Consider the following 25,351-nt stretch of genomic DNA (forward strand, 5'->3'; position numbering starts at 1 on the left):
TACAAATTGTGCTGCCAAGAACATATGTGTACACAGATCTTTTTGGATGGATGTGTTGGGTTCCTTAGGATATATCCCCAGGAGGGGAATTGCAGGGTCATAGGGTAGGTCCATTTCTAGCCTTCTGAGAGTTCTCCAGACTGTTCTCCACAGAGGTTGGACCAATTGACATTCCCACCAGCAGTGCAGGAGGGTTCCTTTGACCCCACACCCTCTCCAGCATTTGCTGCTGTTACCTTTTCTGATGTGTGACATTCTCACAGGAGTGAAGTGATATCTCATTGTTGTCTTGATTTGCATTTCTCTGACAATCAGAGACTTGGAGCATTTTTTCATGTGTTTCTCAGCCTTTTGGATCTCTTCTGTGGTGAATATTCTGTCCAATTCCTCCCCCCATTTTTGGATGGGGTTATTTGTTGTCTTGTTGTTGAGTCTGGTAAGCTCTTTATATATGTTGGTTATTAAACTCTTATCTGATGTATGGCATGTAAAGATCTTCTCCCATTCTGTGAGGGGTCTCTTGGTTTGGGTAGTGGTTTCTTTTGCTGTGAAGAAGCTTTTTAATTTGATGTAGTCCCATAGGTTTATACTTGCCTTAGTCTTCCTTGTAATTGGATTCGTTTCATTGAAAATGTCTTTAAAATTTATGAGGAAAAAAGTTCTTCCAATATTTTCCTCTAAATATCTGATAGTTTCTGGTCTAACATCCAAGTCCTTGATCCACTTGGAATTTACTTTTGTATTTGGTGAAATACAGTGATTCAGCTTCATTCTTCTGCATGTTTCAACCCATTGTTTCCAACACCATTTGTTGAAGAGACTCTGCTTTCCCCATGTAATAGTCTGGGCCCCTTTGTCAAAGATTAGATGTCCATAGGTGTGGGGCCTCATTTCTGGGCTCTCAATTCTATTCCACTGGTCAGTGTGTCTGTTCATGTTCCAGTACCAAGCAGTTTTGATGACAATGGCCCTATAATATAGTTTGAGATCTGGCAGTGTGATGCCTCCGGTTCTGTTCTTTTTTCTCAAGATTGTTTTGGCAATTCTAGGTCTTTTCTGGTTCCAGATAAACATTTGTAGCATTTGTTCTATTCTCCTAAAAAATGTGCTTGGGATCTTGATGGGGATAGCATTAAATTTGTAGATGGCTCTGGGTAATATATTCATTTTGATGATGTTAATTCTTCCAACCCATGAACATGGAATATCTTTCCACTTCTTTGTGTCTTTTTCAATTTCTTTGAGTAGTGACTCATAATTTTCAGTATACAAGTCTTTCACTTCTTTGGTTAGGTTTATTCCTAGATATTTTATTGTTTTTGTTGCTATAGAAAAAGGAACTGATTTCTGGATTTCAATTTCTTCTAACTTAGTGTTTGCATAGAGGAATGCCACTGACTTGTGAATGTTAATTTTATAGCCTGATACATTACTGTATTGCCTGATGATTTCCAAAAGCTTCTTGCTAGATTCCTTAGGTTTTTCCATGTATACTATCATGTCATCTGCAAATAAGGAGAGTTTGACTTCTTCTCTTCCAATCTGTATTCCTTTAATTCCTTGCTCCTTCCTGATTGCTATGGCAAGAACTTCCAACACTATGTTGAATAGTAATGGTGATAGTGGGCAGCCCTGTCTAGTACCTGATCTGAGGGGAAATGCTTCCAGTTTTTCACCATTGAGTATGATGTTGGCTGTAGGTTTGCTATATATAGACTCCACTATCTTCAGGAATTTTCCATCTATTCCTATTTTTTGTAGTGTTTTGATCATAAAGGGATGTTGTATTTTGTCAAAGGCTTTCTCTGCATCTATTGATATGACCATGTGGTTTTTGGTCTTGCTTTTGTTGATGTGGTGGATCACATTGATTGATTTACGTATATTAAACCAACCTTGCATGCCTAGGATAAACCCCACTTGGTCATGATGAACAATCTTTTTGATATACTGCTGTATCCGGTTGGCTAGAATTTTGTTCAATATTTTCGCATCTATGTTCATCAGAGATATTGGTCTGTAGTTTTCTTTTTTGGTTGTGTCCCTGTCTGCTTTTGGTATCAGGGTGATGTTGGCTTCATAGAAGCTGGCAGGGAGTATTCCAGTGTCTTCAATCTTCTGGAAGACTTTTAAAAGTAGAGGTATTAGTTCTTCTTTGAAAGTTTTGTAGAATTCATTTGTAAAACCATCTGGTCCAGGACTTTTATTTTTGGGAAGATTTTTGATAACTGTTTCAATTTCATTAGCTGTGATAGGCCTGTTCATGTTATCCACTTACTCTTTACTTAGTTTTGGAAGTTGGTAGGTATCTAGGAAATCATTCATTTCTTCCAGGTTCTCTAACTTGGTGGCATATAGTTGTTCATAGAAGCCTCGCATGATATGTTGAATTTCTGCAGTGTCTGTTGTGATATCTCCTCTTTCATTTACTATCCGATTTATTTGGGTCTTCTCCCTTTTTTGTTTTGTGAGTCTGGCTAAAGGTTTGTCGATTTTGTTTACTCTTTCGAAGAACCAACATTTACTTTCATTGATCTTTTGTATGGTTTTCCTATTCTCAATGTTATTTATTTCTGCCCTAACTTTAGTAATTTCTGTCCTTCTGGTTGCTTTAGGGTTCCTTTGTTGTTCTTCTTCTAGGTCTTTAAGATGTGCAATCAGGCTGTTTATTTGTGCCTTTTCTTGTTTCCTAATGTGTGCTTGTATAGCTATGAACTTCCCTCTTAGGACTGCTTTAGCTGTGTCCCAAATATTTTGATAGCTTGTGTCTTCATTTTCATTGAACTCTCGAAACATTTTGATTTCTTCCTTGATTTCCTCTTTGACCCAGAAGTTGTTAAGAAGTGTACTGTTGAGCTTCCACATTTTGGGACTGTTACTAATCTTTTGTTGATTGTTAAGTGTTAGTTTAATTCCACTGTGGTCTGAGAAGATGCTTGGGATGATTTCAGTGCTCTTGAATAGGCTGATGCTGTCTTTGTGGCCTAACATATGGTCTATCCTTGAGAATGATCCATGTGGATTTGAGTAAAATGTGTATTCCAGTTTCTTGGGATGAATGACTCTGAAAATGTCCAATAGTTCTAGTTTATCTATCTCTTCATTTAGCTCCCTTATGTCTTTACTGATTTTCTTCCTGGATGATCTGTCAAGTTGAGAGAGTGGGGTGTTGAAGTCCCCTACTATGATTGTGTTACTGTTAATATATTGCTGTAGCTCTTTCAGTAGAAGTTTGATGTATTTAGATGGCTTCTCATTGGGTGCATAGATATTAATAATTGTTAAGTCCTCTTGATTGACTGATCCTCTGAGCATTAAGTAGTGTCCATTCCTATCTTTTTTAATCTTATCTATTTTAAAGTCTATCATGTCAGATATGAGAATAGCTGTTCCTGCCCTTTTTTGTGGGCCATTGGCTTGAATGATAGTTTTCCATCCTTTCACTTTGAGTCTGTGTTTGTCTTGTTGAGTTAGGTGAGTTTCCTGTAGACAACATATTGTTGGGTTGTGTTTTCTGATCCATCTTCCTACTCTGTGTCTTTTAATAGGTGAATTCAGGCCATTCACATTTATTGATATCAAAGATTGAAGATATTTTAACGCCATTCTTGTAGAGTTTTAGAGTGTTTTGATATATGTTCTATTTGTGGTGGTCTGGTTGTTTATAGGAAACCTTTCAGAACTTCTTTCAAGGCAGGCTTGGTGATGGTTGCTTCCTTCAACTGTTGCTTGTCTGAGAAGGTTTTGATGCTTCCATCTAGTCTGAATGACAATCTAGCAGGATATAGTATTCTTGGCTGAAAGCCTTTCTCATTGAGCAGTCGATAGATATCTTGCCATTCTCTTCTGGCCTGTAGTGTTTGTATGGAGAAGTCTGCTGCTAATCTTATGGGTTTTCCTTTGTAGGTGACTCTTTGTTTTTCTCTTGCAGCCTTGAGGATCCTTTCTTTATCCTTATTCCTTTCCAATCTAAGTATGACATGTCTTGGTGTCTTTAGGTCTGGGTTAATTCTGTTTGGGACCCTCTGGGCTTCTTGAATCTTTATGTCTTTGGTGTTGTCTAGACTAGAGAAATTTTCAGCTATTATGGCCTGGAGAACGCTTTCTTCCTCCCCTTCTCTTTCTTCCTCTGGTAAGCCAATAATGCGTATATTGTTTCTTTTGAAGTCATCCCATAGGACTCTGTTGTTGTTTTCAGCATCTCTTAATCTCTTTTTGAGATCTCTTACTTCTTTTTTAGTTGTCTCTAATTCATCCTCAATCTTGCTAATTCTGTCTTCAGCCTCATTGATTCTATTCTCTCTGCCCTCTACTGCTTTCTGGAGTTCATCTATTTTGTTGCCCTGCTCTGATACTGTTTTAGCTTGTTCAGCTAGTTGCCTTCTTAGCTCAGCAATTTCAGCTTTCAGCTCTCTAATAACCATGAGATTATTAGAATTTTCTTCCATATTCTCATTTGTTGTTCCTGCAGTTCTGATTACAATTTTTTCAAATTCTTTACTCACTCCTGTTATTATTTCCTTAGCTAATGTTTGGATGTTGAACTCGTTGTTTTGTGCTTCGCCCTCTGGAGGACTTTTAGCTGGACTCTTGTCCTGGTTCGAGTCTCCATTATTTTTTCTTGTTGTTTTAACCATTTTATATAAGTTAACAGTTTTTTCAATCCCTGAGTTGGAGTTCAGTGGTGTAAAAGCCTTTTTTTTTTTCCCCTGTAGGCTATGGTAGCCTGAGGGCTTTTAAACTATCAATAGGCTTCTTGGCTTAATCAATGACTCCTGACCAAGAGATAAAGCAGGGTGTGGCAGAGATAATCCAGTGGTTATGCAAAGAGACTTTCACAGCCCTTCAGCTATGCCACCGAGGTATAGGTCTTCTCCTGAGTTTCCCGGTTAGATCTCTGTGCCCTGGTGTCCCTCCCTGTTGCTGCTCCAGATTCTGAGGGTAGTAGCAATGGAGACTCAGAGTTGTACTTGGTGAGTCTCTGGGGAGTCCTTTCCTCCCTTCAGCTGTCCCCTTGTTGGTGGAGCAGACTGGAGGTGGTGTCTCCACTGACAAACTGTCGAACTGTTAGCAGTCACTTAATCTCTCCTTAGGCCCCTCTCTCCTCTCTGTCACCAGCCCCGCGTGTTTGTACTCACGGGTGATTTACTGGGTTTCTGTGGTCATTCTAGTCCTGTCTTGTTTCGGTCCGGGTGGTCTCCTTTGGTATTCCTAGTTGATCCAGGAGAGGAGAGGAGAGGAGAGAAAGCGATCTGCTGCTCGTAGCTCCGCCTCCGGAAGTCGAATCCTCGAACCAGGATCCTTAACGCCGGTCTTTGTGCTTTGTGCCACCTGCACTTAACCCGCTGTGCTACAGCCCAACTCCCTGCCCTTGTTGTGTTTTATTGTTGTTTTTTATTGTTGTGGTTACTATTGTTGTCATCACTGTTGGGTAGGACGAAAAGAAATTGAGAAAAGAGGGGAAGATGGAGGGGGGGGAGAGAAAGACAGACACCTGCAGACCTGCTTCAGCGCTTGTGAAGCAACTCCCCTGCAGGTGGGGAGCCAGGGGGCTCAAACCGAGATCCTTATGCTGGTCCTTGTGCTTTGCGCCATGTGCACTTAACCCGCTTCACTACCACCCAACTCCCTGATAGGTCAAGATTTAACTCTGTATTGTGTATGGATTGATGATTACCTCAAACTTTCTCAAACCTTTGGGTGTATCTACTTGCTTGTATCCCCCAATAAATGAGTCATCTCTGAGGCACACTCCCTCGTCACCAGGGCCCCCCAGGACCTCCAGGGTCCTCCTCAGTCTCCACCACCAGTGGCCAGGGAAGTGGAGGGCCAGGGACGACCCACAATAACCAACGTAGGTGTGACATAGAAAGGAAGTAAAGGCAGGGCCTTAGAAGTGAATAAACATGGGCAAAAATATGTAAACAGATAGACAGATTTAGATATAGAGTTAACCCATATCTTTGACTCTGGGAGAACTATTGCCATTTCTGCTGGAGTGTCATAGGAATACAGAATGCTGGTGGTGGGAATGGTGTAAAGTTATACCCCTATTATCTTAGAATTTTGTAAACCAAAATTAAGTCACTAATAAAAAAATTTTAATGAGGTTGTGTCCTTTAGTACAAAATGGTTGGAACTGGAGGTGATGATACTTAGTGAAGTAGAGAGATGAAAGACAGCTACCAGATGGTTTCACTCATATGTGAAATATAGATCATTAAAACAAACTTCAAGGGTTGGTTAAATAGCTCACTTGGGTAGTGAGCTACTTTGCCACATATGTGACCCAGGTTCAAGTCCAACCCCTACTTCACTGAAGGAAATTTGGTGCTGTGGTCATTCCCTCTCTCTCTATCTCTCTCTCTATGTCTTTTTATAATTTTTATTTATAAAATGGAAACACTGACAAAACTATACAATGAGGGGTACATCTCCACACAATTCCTACCACCAGAACTCCGTATCCCATCCCCTCCCCTGATAGCTTTCCTATTCTCTATCCCTCTGGGAGTATGGACCCAAGGTCATTGTGGGATGCAGAAGGTGGAAGGTCTGGCTTCTGTAATTGCTTCCCCGCTGAACATGGGTGTTGACAGGTCGATCCATACTGCCAGCCTGCCTCTCTCTCTCTCCCTAGTAGGGTGGGGCTCTGGGGAAGTGGAGCTCCAGGAGACATTGGTGGGGTTGTCTGTCCAGTGAGCAGATATTTAAGGAGTCTGTGTCAAGTCTGTGAGTGAACACAAAGAAAAGCATGCATATCAAATGCACAGCCTGTACACACATTCAAGAGACAGACCCCTCTGGAAGCCTATGACTCAATGCAATTTTCCTTCAAGCAGACAGCATTACTCCCTCCTCTCCTCAATGGCCAGATACCAGCCCACCAACCGGCAGCTGCCTCCAGGGCCTCTAGATGACTCATGGAATAGCTTTCTTGGGGAGGTGTGGGAGGGGATGAGGGTTGACAAAAATAACCAGAGACACTTCCGAGCAGCATCAGGCCTCTGTCTGAGGGGTGAATGGGGGTGAATGCAAAGGTTTCTCCCAGGCAGGGTAAGGCAGATATCCATCCTTCTAGCACTTGTGATTTTTCAAACACTTGTGCATTCAGGGAGCCAGACAAACCCAGAATAAATAAAATCAAATAGACACTGCCCCAAGCAGCCGCCTGTGGTGTATGTGAATGTTCTCAATAAATTGTGAAGGAAACACATATGGGAGGAGTGATTATTAAACATTATTAAGTTGCTAATTCCCTCTGTGGATTTTTCTGCCCACAACGGGCTTTCCCATAGCTGATGTCATTCAGTGATCACATGAACCAGGAGAAAAAGGCCAGTTTTTCAGATAAAGGGAAGGATGTAGAATCAGTAACTCATATCAGATGTCAGGCTCACAGGTATCTCACTGTTGTCTTTATTTGCATTTCTCTGATAATCAAAGACTTGGAGCATTTTTTCATGTGTTTCTAGACCTTTTGGATGTCTTCTGTGGTGAATATTCTGTCCATGTCCTCTTCCCATTTTTGGATGGGGTTAGTTGTTTTCTTGTTGTTGAGTTTGGCAAGCTCTTTATATATTTTGGTTATTAGCCTCTTGTCGATGTATGGCATGTAAAAATCTTCTCCCATTCTGTGAGGCTTCTCATTGGGTGCATAGAGTTAATAATTGGTAAGTCCTCTTGATTGACTGATACTCTGAGCATTAAGTAGTGTCCATCCCCATCTTTTTAATTTTTATTTATTTTAAAATCTATCGTGTCAGATATGAGAATAGCTGTTCCTGCCCTTTTTTGTGGGCCATTGGCTTGTATGATAGTTTTCCATCCTTTCACTTTGAGTCTGTGTTTGTCTTGTTGAGTTAGGTAGGTTTCCTGTAGACAGCCTATTGTTGGGTTGGGTTTTCTGATCCATCTTCCTACTCTGTACCTTTTAATAGGTGAATTCAGGCCATTCACATTTATTGATATCAAAAATTGAAGATATTTTAACGCCATTCTTGTAGAGTTTTAGAGTGTTCTGACATATGACCTATTTATGGTGGTCTGACTATTTATAGGAGACCTTTCAGAACCTCTTTCAGGGCAGCCTTGGTGATAGTTGATTCTTTCAACTGCTGCTTGTCTGAGAAGGCTTTTATGCCTCCATCTAATCTGAATGACAATCTAGCAGGATACAGTAGTCTTGGTTGAAAGCCTTTCTCAACGAGCACTCGATAGATATCTTGTCATTCTCTTCTGGCTTGTAGTGTTTGTGTGGAGAAGTCTGCTGCTAATCTTATGGGGTTTCCTCTGTAGGTGACTCTTTGTTTTTCTCTTGCAGCCTTCAGGATCCTTTCTTTATCCTTATTCCTTTCCATTCTAAATAGGATGTGTCTTAGTGTCTAAGTCTGGGTTAATTCTATTTGGGACCCTCTGGGCTTCTTGAATATTTATGTCTTTGATGTTGCCTAAATTTGAGAAGTTCTCAGCTATTATGTCCTAAAGAATGCTTTCTTCCCCTCCCTCTCTTCCTTCCTCTGGTAAGCCAATAATGCGTATATTATTTCTTTTGAAGTCATCCCATAGGTCTCTGTTGTTGTTTTCAATATCTCTTAATCTTTTTTTGAGATCTCTTATTTCTTTTTTAGTTGTCTCTAATTTGTCCTCGATCTTGCTAATTCTGTCTTCAGCCTCATTGATTCTATTCTCTCTCCCCTCTACTGTTTTCTGGAGTTCATTTATTTTGTTACCCTGTTCTGATACTGTTTTAGCTTGTTCAGCTAGCTGTGTTCTTAGCTCAGCTATTTCAGCTTTCAGCTCTCTAATAACCTTGAGATAATTAGCATTTTCTTCCAGAGTCTCATTTGCTGTTTCTGCATTTCTGATGACAATTCCTTTAAACTCTTTACTCACTCCTGTGATTATTTCCTTAACTAGTGTTTGGATGTTGACTGCTGGAATAGCCTCACGGGCGGGAGAGAGAGACGACCAGGGACTCATGGCTGAGCTGAGAACACAGTTCAATCTTTATTCACGAGTGGGGATGCAGTTCAATAACCATCTAATCTCTCTAATCACAAGTCTGTCCTGCATCTCTCTCCTCAGGCGGAAGAGTCAGGAACCAAGGAAGTATGTACAATAGGGGATGGGGAGAAGGGAAGAGCGAGAACCAGCGAGGACTAAACCAATGTCCCAGAGGCAGAGGGAGCGAGGGCCAAACCAATATCCTGGAGGCAGGGGAGTGAGGATTAAACCAATGTAACAGAATGACCATGTAAATAGACCACAACATCAAGCAATGTAACAGAAGGGGTCCCAGAAGCAGAACTAGAAGCATACCAACAGTTGACCTCATTATTTTGTGCTTCAACCTTTGGGGGGCTTTTAGCTGGACTCTTGTCCTGGTTCATTTTTTTTAATTAATTTTATTTATTTATTCCCTTTTGTTGCCCTTGTTGTTTTATTGTTGTAATTATTGTTGTTGTCGTTGTTGGATAGGACAGAGAGAAATGGAGAGAGGGAGGGGAAGACAGTGAGGAGGAGAGAAAGATAGACACCTGCAGACCTGCTTCACCGTCTGTGAAGCGACTCCCCTGCAGGTGGGGAGCCGGGGTTCGAACCGGGATCCTTATGCCGGTCCTTGTGCTTTGCGCCACCTGCGCTTAGCCCGCTGTACTACAGCCCGACTCCCCGTCCTGGTTCATTTTTAGTATTTCTTCTTGTCAGTTTAACCATTTTATATAGTATGTTATGAGGTCCCTCTCTCAGTACTTTTCAAATTACTGAACACTCTTGCCTGTTTTGACTTGTGTCTAAGTAAGGTAATTAATGGGTTCATAGTTGTGGAAATTGACAGTTGTTTCAATATTATTCTAATCCCTGAGTTGGAGCACAGTGGATTAAAAGCCTCTTTTGTTCTTTTTCTTCCCTGTAGGCTATAGGAGCCTGCAGGCTTTTAAACTATAAGTAGGCTTCTTAGCTTAATCCCTCACTCCAAAGGATAAAGCAGGGTGGGGCAGAGATAATCCAGTGGTTATTCAAAGAGACTCTCACAGCCCCACCACTAGGGCACTGAGGTATAGATCTCCTCCTGAGTTTCCTGGTTAGTTCACTGTCCCCTGGTGTCAGCACAGGGCCTCTCCCCTGCTGTTCCAGCTTCTGAGGGCAGTAACAATGGAGACTCACAGTTGCATTTGATGAGTCATAGAGGAGTCCTCTCTTCCCTTCAGCCATCTTTTTGTTGGTGAAACAGACTGGAGGTGGTGTCTCAACTGGTAAACTGCTGGACTGTTACCAGCCACTTAATCTCTCCCTAGGCTCCTCTCTGTCCATGAGCCACACGTGTTTGCACTCACCAGTGATTTTGGTGGGTTTCTGAAGTCATTCTAGTCCTGTCTTGTTGTGGTCCCAGATGATCTCCTTTGGTATTCCCAGTTGACTCGGGAGAGGAGAGGAGAGAAACACCAAGCCTTCTTTCTCTTAATGAAGGCAGCAGCAGGCAGGCAATGCAGGCCAGAGCATCCTGGGGTGTTTGGCTTTGTTTGTTAACTCTTCTTTTAGCCACCAGGTTCCAGATGTTAGCATGATGCCAACCAGACTTCCCTGTGCAGACAACCCCACCAATGTGTCCTGGAGCTCCGCTTCCCCAGAGCCCCACCCCACTAGGGAAAGAGAGAGACAGGCTGGGAGTATGGATCGGCCTGTCAACACCCATGTTCAGTGGGGGAAGCAGTTACAGAAGTCAGACCTTCCACCTTCTGCATCCCATAATGACCCTGGGGCCATGTTCCCAAAGGGAATAAAGAATAGGAAAGCTATCAGGGGAGGGGATGGGATACAGAGTTCTGGTGGTAGAAATTGTGTGGAGTAGAGCAGTAGTACATCGGGTTAAGCGCATGTGACTCAAAGTGAAAAAACCGGTGTAAGGATCCCGGTTCGAGCCCCCGGCTCCCCACCTGCAGGGGAGTCGCTTCACAGGCGGTGAAGCAGGTCTGCAGGTGTCTATCTTTCTCTCCCCCTCTCTGTCTTCCCCTCCTCTCTCCATTTCTCTCTGCCCTATCCAACAACGACGACATCAATAACAATAACTAGAACAATAAAAAAGGGCAACAGGATGCCGGCTAGGCTTCCCTGGATTGAAGACCCCACCAATGTGTCCTGGAGCTCAGCTTCCCCAGAGCCCCACCCCACTAGAGAAAGAGAGAGACAGGCTGGGAGTATGGGTCCACCTGTCAATGCCCATGTTCAGTGGGGAAGCAATTACAGAAGCCAGACCTTCCACCTTCTGCAACCCACAATGACCCTGGGTCCATGTTCCCAGAGGCATAAAGAATAGGAAAGCTATCAGGGGAAGGATGGGGTATGGAGTTCTGGTGGTGGGAATTGTACCCCTCTTATCATATAGTCTTGTCAGTGTTTCCATTTTATAAATAAAAATAAAAAAAAGAACATGAGTCTCAGGGCCAGGCAGTGGTGCACCTGTCTGACTGCACACATTACCATGTGCAAAGACCCTACTTCAAGTTCTCCATCCCCCCACCTACAGGGAAGGAAAGCTTCACAAGTGATGAAGCATTACTGCAAGTGTCTCTGTCTCCCTCTCTATCTCCCCCTTCCTGTTTTAATTTCTTTCTGCTCTGTCAAATAGATATATCTGAAAAAGAGAGAGAGAGAGATAGAAAGAAAGAAAGAAAAGAAAGAAAGGAAGGAAGAAAGGAAGAAAGGAAGGAAGAAAGAGAACATGATTCAATGTGGTCCCAGGACCAGCCACACCTACTACACCTGAGAACTTGTTAGACATGCCAAGTCTGGACCCCACCCTGATTGACTGAACCAGGAGCCCAGAATGGAACCCAGCAGGTGGCTGGAATGCAGGTCAAAGTCTGAGAACTGCTGGCTTAGAGTCCTGCAGATAGCAAGTTACAGGCCTTGGGTGCAAACCCAAAGGTGTCTTTAGGTCCTATGTTTCACTGAGCTACTTTCGTGTTAATAATTAACAGCTTCCTGGTGCCGCTTGCTTCTCGAAGTTCTGCACAGACCAGTTCAGTCTCTTACCACCCTTCACTCCTTCCCACTGGCTTCTTTTGTTTCTTAGACACACCAAGCTCTTTTCTGTCCCCAAGGACACTGTTTCCATGATGCTTTCCGTCTGTCTGGGCTTGATTCTCCTTTAAGTCTTAAGGCAAATATTCTCTTTTTCAGAGAAACCTGTTTAGGTCACCTCCTTGGCTCTGTCATGTCCCTTTATTTATTCCTGTCATAACATTTAACATCTTTTCCTCCTCCTTCTCCTCCTCCCACCAGGATTACCATTGGGGCACAATGCCTGCATGATGGATTCACTGCTTCAAGTAGCCATTTTCCCCGTTTCTCCCCTTTTTCTATTTGACAGTACAGAGAGAAGTGGTGAGGTGAGAGAGAGAGAGGGAGACACCTGAAGCCCTGCTTCACTATTTGTGAAGCTTTCCCCCTGTAGGTGTGAGGGCCAGGTCTCGAACTTAGGTCTTTGCCCACTGTACCGTGTGTGTACTTAACCAGGCAAGCCACCACACAGCCCCAATATATAGGCTCCCCTTTGGAAATGGAGTCAGGAAAGACAATTAACAGCTTCCTTGAATATCAAGGGTACCCATACAGGGTGTGGTTCCCAGAGCACTGAACTGCATTGCTATACATGAGGAGGGGAGAAAAAAGCTGGTTACAGATGGAAAGAATGAAACAGTGAGGCCTAGGGAAGGGTCTAGCTTCCTGGCAAAATGCTATATGCTTATATCATATGGCTTGGGGGTGGGTGTTTTGTTTGTTTTGTTTTGTTTTGTTTTTTACTAGAGCACTGCTTAGCTCTGGCTTATGGTGCTGCGGCAGGGAGTTGAACCTGGGATGTTGGAGACTCTGGCTTGGGAGTCTCCTTGCATAACCATTATGCTATCTACCCCCACCCCCACATTGTCTTTAGTCATTCATTCACTGATGGACTTTAAGATAGTTTCCACCTCTGGGCTATTATGAATAAAGATGTTCTGAGCATGAGTGTGCATATATTTCCTTGATGTCTTATTTTCAGCTCTTTGGATGAATACCCAGAAGAGGACTTCTTGGACCATATGGTAGTTCTATTTTTAATTACTTGAGGAACTTCCATATGTTTTCTATAGCACCTGCCCATGACCATCAGCAATGCATGAGGGTTCCAGCTTTTCCATTTTGCTGGAAAACAACCCAGCATCAACCCGAAAGCCAAACCACTCCACTCCCACAAGTTCTCCACATGTATGACATACAATAATATCCACACTCAGAAAAATCACTCTTCTGCCAGCCGGGGAGGTGACTTAGTGGTAGAAAGCAGGACTTTCAAGCATGAGGTCCCAAGTTCAATTTCTGGCCCCTCATATGCCAGATTGATGCTCTAGTTCATCCATGTTTTCCTATTATGTTATTAAGAAAAAAATTAATAGAATATTTTAAACCCCTTGTCCTGATAATAGAAGACACTGAAGATGACATGAAAGTCCATGAGTGGGAAAGTGGAGAAATAAACCAAGGGACAGTCTTTTCTTTTTTAAAAATGTTCTACTTATTTATTTATTATTGGCTAGAGAGAAACTGAGAGGGAAGGAGGAAATAGTGAAGAAGAGAGGAAGAGACAGAAAGACACCTGCAGCCCTGCTTTACCGCTTGAAAAACTTTCTCCCTGCAGATGGAGACTAGAGGCTTGAACCTGCACCCTTGCTCTCTGTGATGAGTGCACTAAACCAGGTGAGCCACCTGGGCTGCTGATTCTAAGGACTTGTATTGTCTTTACTATCAGGCTTTCCAAATCCCACAGATACTAGGCCCTTTTTACCTCAAGTACACCCTCCCTATTCATTTCCCAAAATAATGCTTTAGAGTCCCCAGGAAAACCAGCTTCCCAGGGGGTCGGGTGATAGTGCAGTGGGTTAAGCACACATGGTGGAAAGTGCAAGGACCGGTGTAAGGATCTCTGTTTGAGCCCCCTGCTCCCCACCTGCAGGGGAGTCGCTTCACAGGCAGTGAAGCAAGTCTGCAGGTGTCTGTTTTTCTCCCCCCCCTCTCTGTCTTCCCCTCCTCTCTCCATTTCTCTCTGTCCTATCCTACAACGAACAACATCAACAATAACAATAATAACCCCAAGAAGGCTACAATAATAAGGGCAACAAAAGGGGGAAAAATGGCCTTCAGAAGCAGTGGGTTCATGGTGCAGGCACTGAGCCCCAGCAATAACCCTGGAGGCAAAAAAAAAAAAAAGAAAAGAAAGAAAGCCAGCTTCCCAGGCCCAAATGGTGGCACATCCTTAGAGTGCACATGTCACTATGTGCGAAGATCTGCGTTCAACCTCCCTGTAGTGGCAAAGCTTCACCAGCAGTGAAGCAGGATACAGGTGTCTCTCTCCCTCTCTATCTCCCCCCCACTCAAATTTCTGTGCTATCAAATAAATAAATATTTTTAATCATTAAATAAAAATGTAAATGATAGAAAAAGAAAAGCAAAGGCCAATAAACACAAGATCCAGGAACTCTCAGCTGAAAATGGCCGTTATTGCCAAGGGTGCGGACTGCTGTGCCTTTGTTTTGGGTGGTGAGTTTATGAGCATTTATTACATAATTAAATAAATATGTACATTAAAGCAAGCCACTCACTGAGCAGTCAAGAAACAATTAGGTGGAGCAGGATGGGATGAGACACAGTCTTTTGGTGGTGGAAACAATGTTTATGTGCACTACTATTAATTTGTAGTCATATAAATCACTATTTAACACAAAGGGGAAAAATTGATTGTCTCAAACTTTTTAATGTATAGATCATAGGCTGAGTCTTTGATATGTTGACTCTCTTAAAAGCTTAGACCAGGGAGAACAGAAGCAACCGGTGGCACAGCTATATACAAATAATGCCAAAGGACATAAATTATGGTGATGTTGTGTATGATACAGCAAATCCTAACAAAGTGATATTTCAAAGTTAACCCAATTGCCAAATAATGTGATTATAGCAATAACTATCTCCTGTCTCCTTAAACCCTAAGACAGCAGGAACCTCCCACTTCCTCTATAGAGCCTATATTTCCCCCAGTCCTGGAACCTCTAGGGTGGGGCTCATTTTCCTGCATACTTCTCTCAATTCATACCAAACGATATTGCATCCGCCAATCCCAACCTAATCAATGCAACGAGTACCACCTCAGCATGCTTCACTTCAGACTGTGTCCAGATGTCAGGTGTGGAATGTCAACCCTTCAGCCTCATTACTTGGGTGAGACCTTTCTTTTCATAGGATTCTCTGATTCTACTCCAGGTGGTTCATTTCCTAACAAAGTCCCAAAACCTAGATATAGATCAGGTCCCATGATACAGAGCATAGATTCACATGTATCCATAAATTAGGGCAAAATATATACCTGAAAGCAAAAGTACACATTAGTTCTCAGTGAGTCAGTATAAAGTTCATAATGAAATAGTGTTCACTTAGACTTAGATATCCTCCTCACCTACTTCCTATTACACTTCCCTCACTCACTCCAAAGATAACCTTATCAAAGCAAGGACTGCAAAAGCTGAATAAGGGCAAGAGACTGGCATACTTAAACAATGACTCTTTAGTTGCTATCAGGCCACCCCATCAGCTGGGGCCCTGTTCAGGGAGTCCTGAGATTCCCAAACAGACATGATGGGCCTGGACCTCGAATAAATCCCTCTCTCCATTGTTACCCGTCATATCTATCAAGAACAACACAATAGACCCCCATAGGACCTTGCCCTTGGATCAACAACGGTAGAAAATGTTCCATCCTCTGAAGGGAGGCTGGACAACATACTTTATGCCACACCTGAGGAAGATGGGTCCTGATATTGGGGCAGCTTGGAACCACATGACCACAGAATGTGAGCTCAGATCTACAGGGATGCAAAGGTCACATAGGCTCCTAAGCTGAATATGGGCCCCAGATCACATCAAATCAATGGGGTTTACAGTCAACAGTATTTATACACATTTCCCATATTTGGGAGCTACTCTCTTCCCTGACCCAGCTTTCTGGTCCTTTTTCCAGCCATGACATCATCTCCCTAGACAATAACTTGGATCCACCTGCATATCAGATTTCAGGCTCAGGGGAAAGGAAAAAAAAAACAAAACACTACTATAGCCACAGGCCCTTTGGAATGTAACTAAAATATGCCTAATAACTATCTACAAAAAGGAGGACCCCCCCCCAACTCTTCATCTGCACTATTCCAGCCTTTAGGTTCATGATTAGTCAACAATTTGTTTGACTTTATATGTTAATTCTCTTTTCAGCCACCAGGTTCCAGATGCCAGCATGATGCCAACCAGACTTCCCTAGACAAACAACCCCACCAATGTGTCCTGGAGCTCCGCTTCCCCAGAGCCCTTCCCCACTAGGGAAAGAAAGAGATAGGCTGGGAGTATGGATCTACCTGTCAACGCCCATGTTCAGTGGGGAAGCAATTACAGAAGCCAGACCTTCCACCTTCTGCATCCCATAATGACTCTGGGTCCATACTCCCAGAGGGATAAAGAATAGGAAAACCATCAAGGGAGGGGATAGGATACAGAGTTCTGGTGGTGGGAATTGTTTGGAGTTATACCCCTCTTATCCTATGGTTTTGGCAGTGTTTCCTTTTTATAAATAAAATTTTAAAAAGTCTAAGTAGCGCTTGCTCAGGGGATGGGCCCAGGTGCTAATGGTACTGCCCCCTCTGCTGATTCTCCCCTTTGAGGACATTTCTCTCATCCATGTCCCTTACCATCTGTGAGACTCTTCTCTGGCCAAGGCCTGAGCGAGGTTTCCCAGGGCTTAGAGATTCCTAGAGAGAGCAGGCCTGATGTTTGAGATGGCGCGGGTGTGTGTGTGTGTGTGTGTGTGTGTGTGTGTGTGTGTGGTGTTGCTGCTGTTTGCATATGGGCAGGGTTACACTCAGCTCTGGAGCTTGCCATTGTTCAAGGGTCCTGGGACATTTTAGCTGGTGGCTGAAAAGATACCAACTGTATTGCATGAAAGTAAAAGACTCTGGGGTGGATGAGGGGGGAGGGAGAGTACAGGTCCTTGAACATGATGGCAGAGGACCTAGTGGAGGCTGTGTTGTTAAGAGGAAAACTGAGAAATGTCATGTGTCCCGTCCCGCGGGGGGCCTTCAACGTGGGCAAATCTAGGAGAGGGAGTGAGGACAAGGACAAGAGGGAGAGGACAGAGGACAAGACACGCGAGAGAAATGAGACAAGTCAAGATTCTGATCAAGTCTGTTTATTAGCACCAAAGGTGCTGTTTTTAAGGCCAGGCCAGGAGGGAGTTAGTAGTTGGGGACTGTTGATTGAAGTGGTGTGTTGTCATGGTAATCAGCCATTATCTGGAAGGTCCTGGGTGATTCATGGGGAAATGGAGTTGGGAGACAGAAACTTATCTTTTAGGCAAGGCCGTCTGTGAACAAAGACTCTAAAGAGTAGAGAAGCAAGAACTTATCTTTTCAGCAAGGCCTTCTGTGAACAGAGATTCTGTGGTCAAGCCAATAGCAACCTTGAGGGCACATGTGGCTCCCCACAGTTATGCATATACAAACTATTGTATTTACTGTTAACTGTAAAACATTAATCCCCAATAAAGGGGAAAAAAAGAAAAGAAAATCTACATTAAGAAAGAAGAAGAAGGTACCAACTGTTGGAAGAACAACAAAGAGAGAAGTAAGACAGTATGGGCACCCCAGAAAAGGCATGGAACCCCTTGATTGTAAGTCCATATTGACACGCAGTTGTGTGTGTGGGGGTGCGTGGTTGTGTGTGTGCCCGTGTCCTTTCTGTGTTTCCAGTGATGTCTGTCCTTTTTGCAACCAAAATGAGACCTCAGGAGAGTAGGACACTTGCTGGCTTCCTCCTCGCACCCCGGTGAGCTGGGCTCTTCTCAAAGACTGGCAGAATGATGTGGAAATACATCAGAAATGCAAACAAGCCTGATTTACTGACTCAGAAACTCTGGGTGGCACTGTGCAAAGTGGCTTTTAACAAGCCCTCCAGCAGACTCTCACACCTATTCCAGTCTGAGAGCAACTGGTACATTTTACCCTATCACCCTATCCCTGGGCCTCTTTTGACTTTCTCTCCTCCCCTGACAGCATTCCACAGGCCACTGCTTCCAGGACCCACTGCCATTTGCTTTGTCTGAAGGAGCAGCGACACTGGCCATTCTAACCCCTCACTCCTTGCCTCTGGTTCTGAAGCTGCCAGGAAGGAATTATGAGAGTCAACATCACAGAGACAGTGCCCCTGTTGCCATAGCAGCAGTGAGGTCAAAACCTGCATCACGTGCAGGGCCAGGTATGCTCCCTACCCAGTGATCTCTCAGTCCCATCGTTAGGGGATAAAAAAAATCCCCCTTGCAAAAACACAGCCAGCAACCATAGCCTGTGTCCCTCTGGTTATATCCTCTTCAGAGTCCTGCACATGAGCTTCTGGGGGTCAAACTTAGGAACTCCTGCTTGAGGGTCCAAGGCTATCTGCTGTGCCATCTCCCAGGGCCCACCTTCCCCAGCAGTTCTATCTGCCTCTATTGGATCCTTAATTCTTTTTTGTTTTCTTTTGCCTCCAAGGTTATCACTGGGACTTGATGCCTACACTACAAATCCACTGCTCCTGGCAGCCATTTTTTTCCCGCATTTTTGTCGTTGTTAGATAGGACGGCGAGAAATTGAGGAGGGGAAGACAGGAAGAGAGAAAAGTAGACACCTGCAGACCTGCATCATGACCTGTGAAATGCCCCTCGCCCCCCCCCCGCAGGTGGGGAGCCAGGGGCTCGAACCGGGATCCTTGCACCAGACCCTGTGCTTTGTGCTATGTTCGCTTAAGCCAGCTCACTACCACTGCCCCCCCCCCCCCCCCCCCCGCTTCTTAATTCTTTGCAAACTGATTTCCTGGACAGCCCTAGGAGCTTTGGTGACAACCTGCATTTTTCGCTCTAGTTCACTCAATCATTTTGTTGATCACCTGCCCTTCTCTGAGTTTCCGACACTAAGCCAACATATTGAATGTGTCTGAGGGTGTTCATTTATAGAGTCAAGTGTTCACTGAACTTTTCAGTGTGCCAGGTACTGCTGTGTGTAGGCTGTTGTCTGTAGGCTCTGTGGGACGATGTGTCCTTGCAGAGCTTATAAGCCACTATAGCAGAGCCCAGCACAGGGAGTGCAGCTTGGAGAGCTGATAGAAGGCAAAGGAGTCCTGGAAGCCATCCCTGAGGAAGTGACCTTTAGGACCAATCAACCAAAGAGAGGATGAAGAGTAACATTCCCGCAGAACCGCATGTGCACAGGCAGAATAAAGGCAAAGTACAAAATATCCTATGACATTCACAGGGTTCAGAGTCACATGGAAGAGCCACAGGGAGGCATTCACAGAAGACTTCCTGAAGGAGATGACACTTAAACCAAGACTTTTTTTTAAATTTATTTATTCCCTTTTGTTGCCCTTGTTTTATTGTTTAGTTATTATTGTTGTTATTGTTGTAGCTGTTGTTGGATATGACAGAGAGAAATGGAGAGAGGAGGGGAAGACAGAGTGGGGGAGAGAAAGACACCTGTAGACCTGCCTTGCCACCTGTGAAGCGACTCCCCTGCAGGTGGGGAGCCGGGGGCTCCAACCGGGATCCTTATGCCGGTCCTTCCATTTTGCGCCACCTACACTTAACTTGCTGCGCTACTGCCCGACTCCCTTAAACCAAGTCTTAAGGGATGACTAGACACCAGTTAGATAGGTGAAAGGCACTCCAGGAAAAATAGTGCAGTATATGCAAAGGCACAAACTATGGCCTTTTTGTTACTTTTATTATTACCACAGCCCTGCTCAGCTCTGGCTCATGATGGTGCTAGGAATTAAACCTGGGACTTTGGAGCCCCAGGCATGAAAGTCTTCTAACCATTATGCTGTCTCCCAATCCCCCTGAACGATGGTCTTTTGGGAGAGGTGAAAGGAAAGGAGGATGATGACTGAATTGTAGAACACAAGAAAAATGTTTCTTCTTCTTCTAGCGTTTGCCCTTCTTCCGTAGCCAGTCAACAGCGTTAGGTTGAACCTGATGTCTGCTTGTTGCTGGCTTTGAAAGTGACTGGGATCCATGTGGATTCAGTCGGCTAGGAAGGATCGTCAGTTTCCCCAATAAACGGGTACTCACGGGATGCACCACGAGAAGGTCGATCCAATGCATCCCAAGAAAAATGTAGTCCTTGGGGAGTCGTGATGTCTTATTAAGTAGTTTGGATTGAAAGTGATAGGAATCACTAAAGATGGAAGAGAAAGTGTGTTGGTATGCTTCTACTTCTGCTTCTAAAACCCCTTCTGTTTCATTGGTTTAATCCCCCCTGCTTAACACTGTATTCTATTTACATAATCACTGTTAACTAAGCACCGCCCTGCCTGCAGGGCATTGGTTTAATCATGTTTAATCAGGATGTCTTTTTGCTCCGCCCCCTCTCGTAGTACACCTTGATTTGTATCAGTCTCTTTTCGCTCCACCCTCTCTACGTCACATCCTGTTTCCACCCTGCTTGGCGAGTATATATATATATATATATATGGACAGGATTGTGATTATAGATAGTTTAGATAGCTTAGCTTAGACTGTGCTGCGTTCCACGTGAATAAAGAGATACTGCTTTCCAGCTCAGCCATGAGTCCCTGGTCATCTTTCTCCCTCCCGCAAAGCTAGCCCGGCAAGAGAGAGAGAGAGTTTTTGAGAGTGATCACTCCATTTGCTACATGAAAACACACTAGAAGAGGCAAGACCACGAGTAGAAAGACAAAGCAGAAAGAAAGTATTTGCAAGAGTCACTGAGTTGCCCTCCCTTGGAAAAGGAGGTGAACTTGTCGGCGTATGTATAGTGTGATAATCGGATTATGGAATGAGAACATTTTTAAATTTTCTTTTTTTTTTTTATTTATTACCAGAACACTGCTAAAAAAGAAAGAAAGAAAGAAAGAAAGAAAGAAAGAAAGAAAGAAAGAAAGAAAGAAAGCTACTGTAGATGACTTCACCAATGTGTCCTGGAACCCCACCTCCCTAGAGCCCTACTCCACTAGGGAAGACAGAAATAGCCTGGGAGTATGGCTCCACCTGCCAAGCCCATGTCCAGGGGACAAGCAATTACAGAAGCCAGACGTTCCACCCTCTGCACCCCATAAAGATCATAAAGGTCCATACTCCCAGAGGGACAAAGAATAAGGAAACTTCTGATGGAAGGGAGGGAATATGGAACTTTAGTGGTGGGAATTATATGGAATTGTACCCCTCTTATCCCACAATCTTGTCAATCATTACTAAATGACTAATTGAAAAAAAAAAGAGGGGGCCAAGCAGTACTGCACTGGGTTAAGCACACATAATGCAAAGCGCAAAGACTGGCATGAGGGTTCTGCTTCCAGCCCCCAGTTCCCCACCTGCAGGGGGTTTGCTTCACCAACAGTGCAGCAGGTCTGTAGATGTCTGTCTCTCTCTCCCTCTCTGTCTTCCTCTTCTCCCTCAACAATAACAGCAACAATGGAAAAAAGATGGCCGCCAGGAGCAGTCGATTCATAGTACAGGCTCCGAGCCCCAGCAATAACCCTGGAGGAAATAAAAAAAAGTTATGTAAGGTAATAATGATGCTATAATTATGGGGCGAAAATAACAGCTCCACAGCAAGACAGTGACTTCAGGATGTAATATTTATTTAATGTCTTTTTTTTTTGATAGGCACACTAAGAGAGGGGGGAGGGGAGGGGCAAGGAAGGGGAGGGGGACAGCCAGAGGGAGAGATGTCACAGTACCCAAGGCTTCCTTCAGGGCAGTAGGGGCTGAACTTGAACCTGGGTCACACACACATGGCAAAGCAGTGCGCTATCCGAGTGAGCTATGTTGCCAGCCCTAGGATGTAATATTGAACCAGCGAGGACAGTGACATCCACAACTTAGACTTGTGAGTCAGACAGACCTAGGTGTGGATCCCAGCTCTGGCCCTAACTTTGTGTCCCTGGACAAAGCACTTACCCTCTCTAAGAGTCCATTTCTTCACCTGTGACATCAGGGCAATAATAAAAGTGACCTGAGTGTTCCGGGAGGTGGCACAGTGGATAAAGCATTGGCTTCTCAACCATGAGGTCCGGAGTTCAATCCCCGGCAGCACATGTACCAGAGTGATGTCTGGTTCTTTCTCTTCTCCTATCTTTTTCATGAATAAATAAATACATTCTTTAATAATAATAATAAAATAAAAAATGACCTGACAGTTGTTGAAAGGATAAAAGAGGAGGCTGAGGGTGGCACCTCTGATTGAGCGCACATTACAGTGTGCAAGAACCTAGGTTCAAGCCCCTGGTCCCCACCTGCAGGGGGAAAGATTTGCAAGTGTTGAAGCTGTGCTGCAGGTGTCTCTCTGTCTCTCTCCCTCTCTATTCCCCCTTCCCTCTAGATTTCTAATTGTTCTTATCAAATAAATAAAGATAATAAACATAAAGAAAGGATACAAGAGCATAATATGTTGGTTTAACCCCTGTGGAGAGCAGTCTGGAGAACTCTCAGAAGGCTAGAAGTGGACCTACCCTATGACCCTGTAATTCCTCTCCTAGGCATATAGTAAGGAACCAAACATACCCATTCAAAAATACTTGTGTAATAGCCAAAACCTAGAAGCAACCCAGGTGTCCAACAACAGATGAGTGGCTGAGCAAGTTCTGATACACACACACACACACACACACACACACACACACACACACACAAATGGGATACTACTCAGCTACTAAAAAATTAAAAATGGTGAATTCACCTTCTTCACCCTATCTTGGACGGAGCTTGAAGAAATTATGTGACATGAGATAAGTCAGAAACAGAAGGATGAATATGGGATGATCTCACTCTCAGGCAGAAGTTGAAAAACAAGATCAGAAGAGAAAACACAAAAAGAACCTGACCTGGAATTGGCATATTGCACCAAAGTAAAAGACTCTGGAGTGGGTGAGGGGGGAGAATACAGGTCCAAAAAGGATGACAGAGGACCTAGTGGGGGTTGTACTATTATGTGGAAAACTGATAAATGTTCTGCATGTACAAACTGTTGTATTTACTGTCAAATGTAAAACATAAAGAAATTTAAAAAAAACATAAAGAAATTAAAAAAAAAGAGTCTGGGGTAGGGCATAGGGGGGGTAGGGTTTAGGTCCTGGAACAGAATGGCAGAGAGGACCTAGTGGGGGTTGAATTGTTATGTGGAAAAGTGGGAAGTGTTACTCATGTACAGACTGTTGTATTTTACTGTCAACTGTAAACCACTAATCCCCCAATAAGGAGATTAAAAAAAAAAAAGAGCTTAATACACATGAGCACCACTGCCCTGAACCAAGCACACGGTAAAATGTGTACAAACAAAAGCCATTTCCCTTGGCATCACTGACTGTGCATGACCACCCAGATGTAGACACTGAGTGAGAGGCCAGCAAGCACAATGGCGCCAGTGTTTCTGACCTGCTGCCACTCACAGAATGCAGAGAAAGGAGTAGGCAGGTTGAGAGGGAGGCCCGGCAGAGGAGGCTGCTGGTTCGCTTAGTATAAAGTGCTCATTGTTGGAAGAGAAACAGGTCTCCTGCTGTGGTGCCAAGAATGCACATGCGCTTTTTTTCTCTTTTTCTTTCTTTATTTGTTATATTTATTTACTTTCCTTTTTCTTGCCCTTGTTTTTTATTGTTGTTGTAGTTACTATTGTTGTTGTTATTGATGTCGTCATTGTTGGATAGGACAGAGAGAAATGGAGACAGGAGGGGAAAACAGAGAAGGGGAGAGAAAGACAGACACCTGCAGACCTGCTTCACCACTTGTGAAGCGACTCCCCTGTGGGTGAGGAGCCGGGGGCTTGAACCGGGATCCTTACGCCAGTCCTTGTGCTTTGTGCCACGTGCACTTAACCCACTTGTGCTACCGCCTGACTCCTTTTTTTTTTTTTTTTTTTTTTAAACCTGGGCCACTTCTCAGAGCTGTCTTCACAGCAAGCAGTCTTTTTTTTTTTTATCCAAGTCCTTGATCCACTTGGAATTTACTTTTTTTTTTACTTTATTTTTTATTTAAGAAAGGATTAATTAACAAAACCATAGGGTAGAAGGGGTACAACTCCACACAATTCCCACCGCCCAATCTCCATATCCCACCCCCTCCCCAGTAGCTTTCCCATTCTCTATCCCTCTGGGAGCATGGACCCAGGGTCATTGAGGGTTGCAGAAGGTAGAAGGTCTGGCTTCTGTAATTGCTTCCTCGCTGAACATGGGCGTTGACTGGTCGGTCCATACTCCCAGTCTGCCTCTCTCTTTCCCTAGTAGGGTGGGTCTCTGGGGAAGCTGAGCTCCAGGACACATTGGTGGGGTCTTCAATCCAGGGAAGCCTAGCCGGCATCCTGATGGCATCTGGAACCTGGTGGCTGAAAAGAGAGTTAACATACGAAGCCAAACAAATTGTTGAGCAATCATGGATCCAAAGCTCACAGCAAGCAGTCTTAACAAACGAGGCACTATCTCCCTCCAGCCTTGCTCACTGCTGTCTAGACACGCAATGGATTCCCGAGCTCAGTGTTCCTCTGCTATGATACAAACCTGTGCTAGGTGCAACTCTCATCTGGGACCTTCTTCTTGCTGAGGACTGGAGGAAAAGGGAGTGATGCCAGTGTGCTGGTGCTCTGCTGTGTGCCTGGCTAACTGGCCTCCACAATTCTGATGTAGAAGCCTCCTGTCTACTGCCTGCACCTATGAATTGGAATGAGAGACTTTGAGTCATCAGTGTGTGTGTGCGCGTGCGCGTGCGCGTGTGCGTGTGTGTGTGTGTCTATCCGTAAGTATAAATAACTACTTAGAAAGAGGTGTCGGTCTGCACCTTTGACAATACTAACAAGAATAGGAGTAAGAACAGTTGCTTCCAGAAAACCTCAAGAAAGAAAAAGAGAGGAAAGTAGTTCCCTGCATTCCCTGCAAACCAAGGGAACAGAGCTTCGATCAAAACAGAGCAGACAACAGGACCAAGTGTTGCTCTCCAGTCCAATGACGACGGCTGGACTGAAAGGCACCACTGGATTTAGCAACTAGGTCACTGGCAGGAGACGTTTCAATGTGGTGCGTGCAGCTAGAAGTCAAACCGGAGTAAGGAACGAATGGTGACAAAGAAGGTGTGACAAGAAATTGATTTTCCAAAAGCTCAGCTGGAGGGGAAAGAGTGAGGTTGGATAATGACAACCAGAGTGGATGGACACATATGAAATTCTTCTTTCTAAATAAATAGAGGTTGAGTAGATTATTTATCTAGGAAAATAAGCCGGGGGGTGAGGGGGGAAGAGGC

General features: G+C 44.0%; 1 long non-coding RNA gene across 2 annotated transcripts; it reads left to right on the forward strand.

The window, feature by feature from the left end:
* The first annotated feature begins 7,034 nt into the window (after nucleotides 1-7,034).
* On the forward strand, nucleotides 7,035-21,660 carry LOC132541762 (uncharacterized). 2 transcript variants are annotated; one of them, XR_009552860.1, is made up of 3 exons: nucleotides 7,035-7,056; nucleotides 18,129-18,330; nucleotides 20,950-21,660. It is a non-coding gene; the product is annotated as an uncharacterized LOC132541762 (long non-coding RNA). The 2 variants fall into 2 exon arrangements; XR_009552859.1 differs by having other exon boundaries at nucleotides 20,982-21,660.
* The last annotated feature ends 3,691 nt before the right edge of the window (nucleotides 21,661-25,351 follow it).

This window comes from Erinaceus europaeus, chromosome 12 (genome assembly GCF_950295315.1).
Source record: "Erinaceus europaeus chromosome 12, mEriEur2.1, whole genome shotgun sequence".
NCBI classification, from domain to species: Eukaryota; Metazoa; Chordata; class Mammalia; order Eulipotyphla; family Erinaceidae; genus Erinaceus; species Erinaceus europaeus.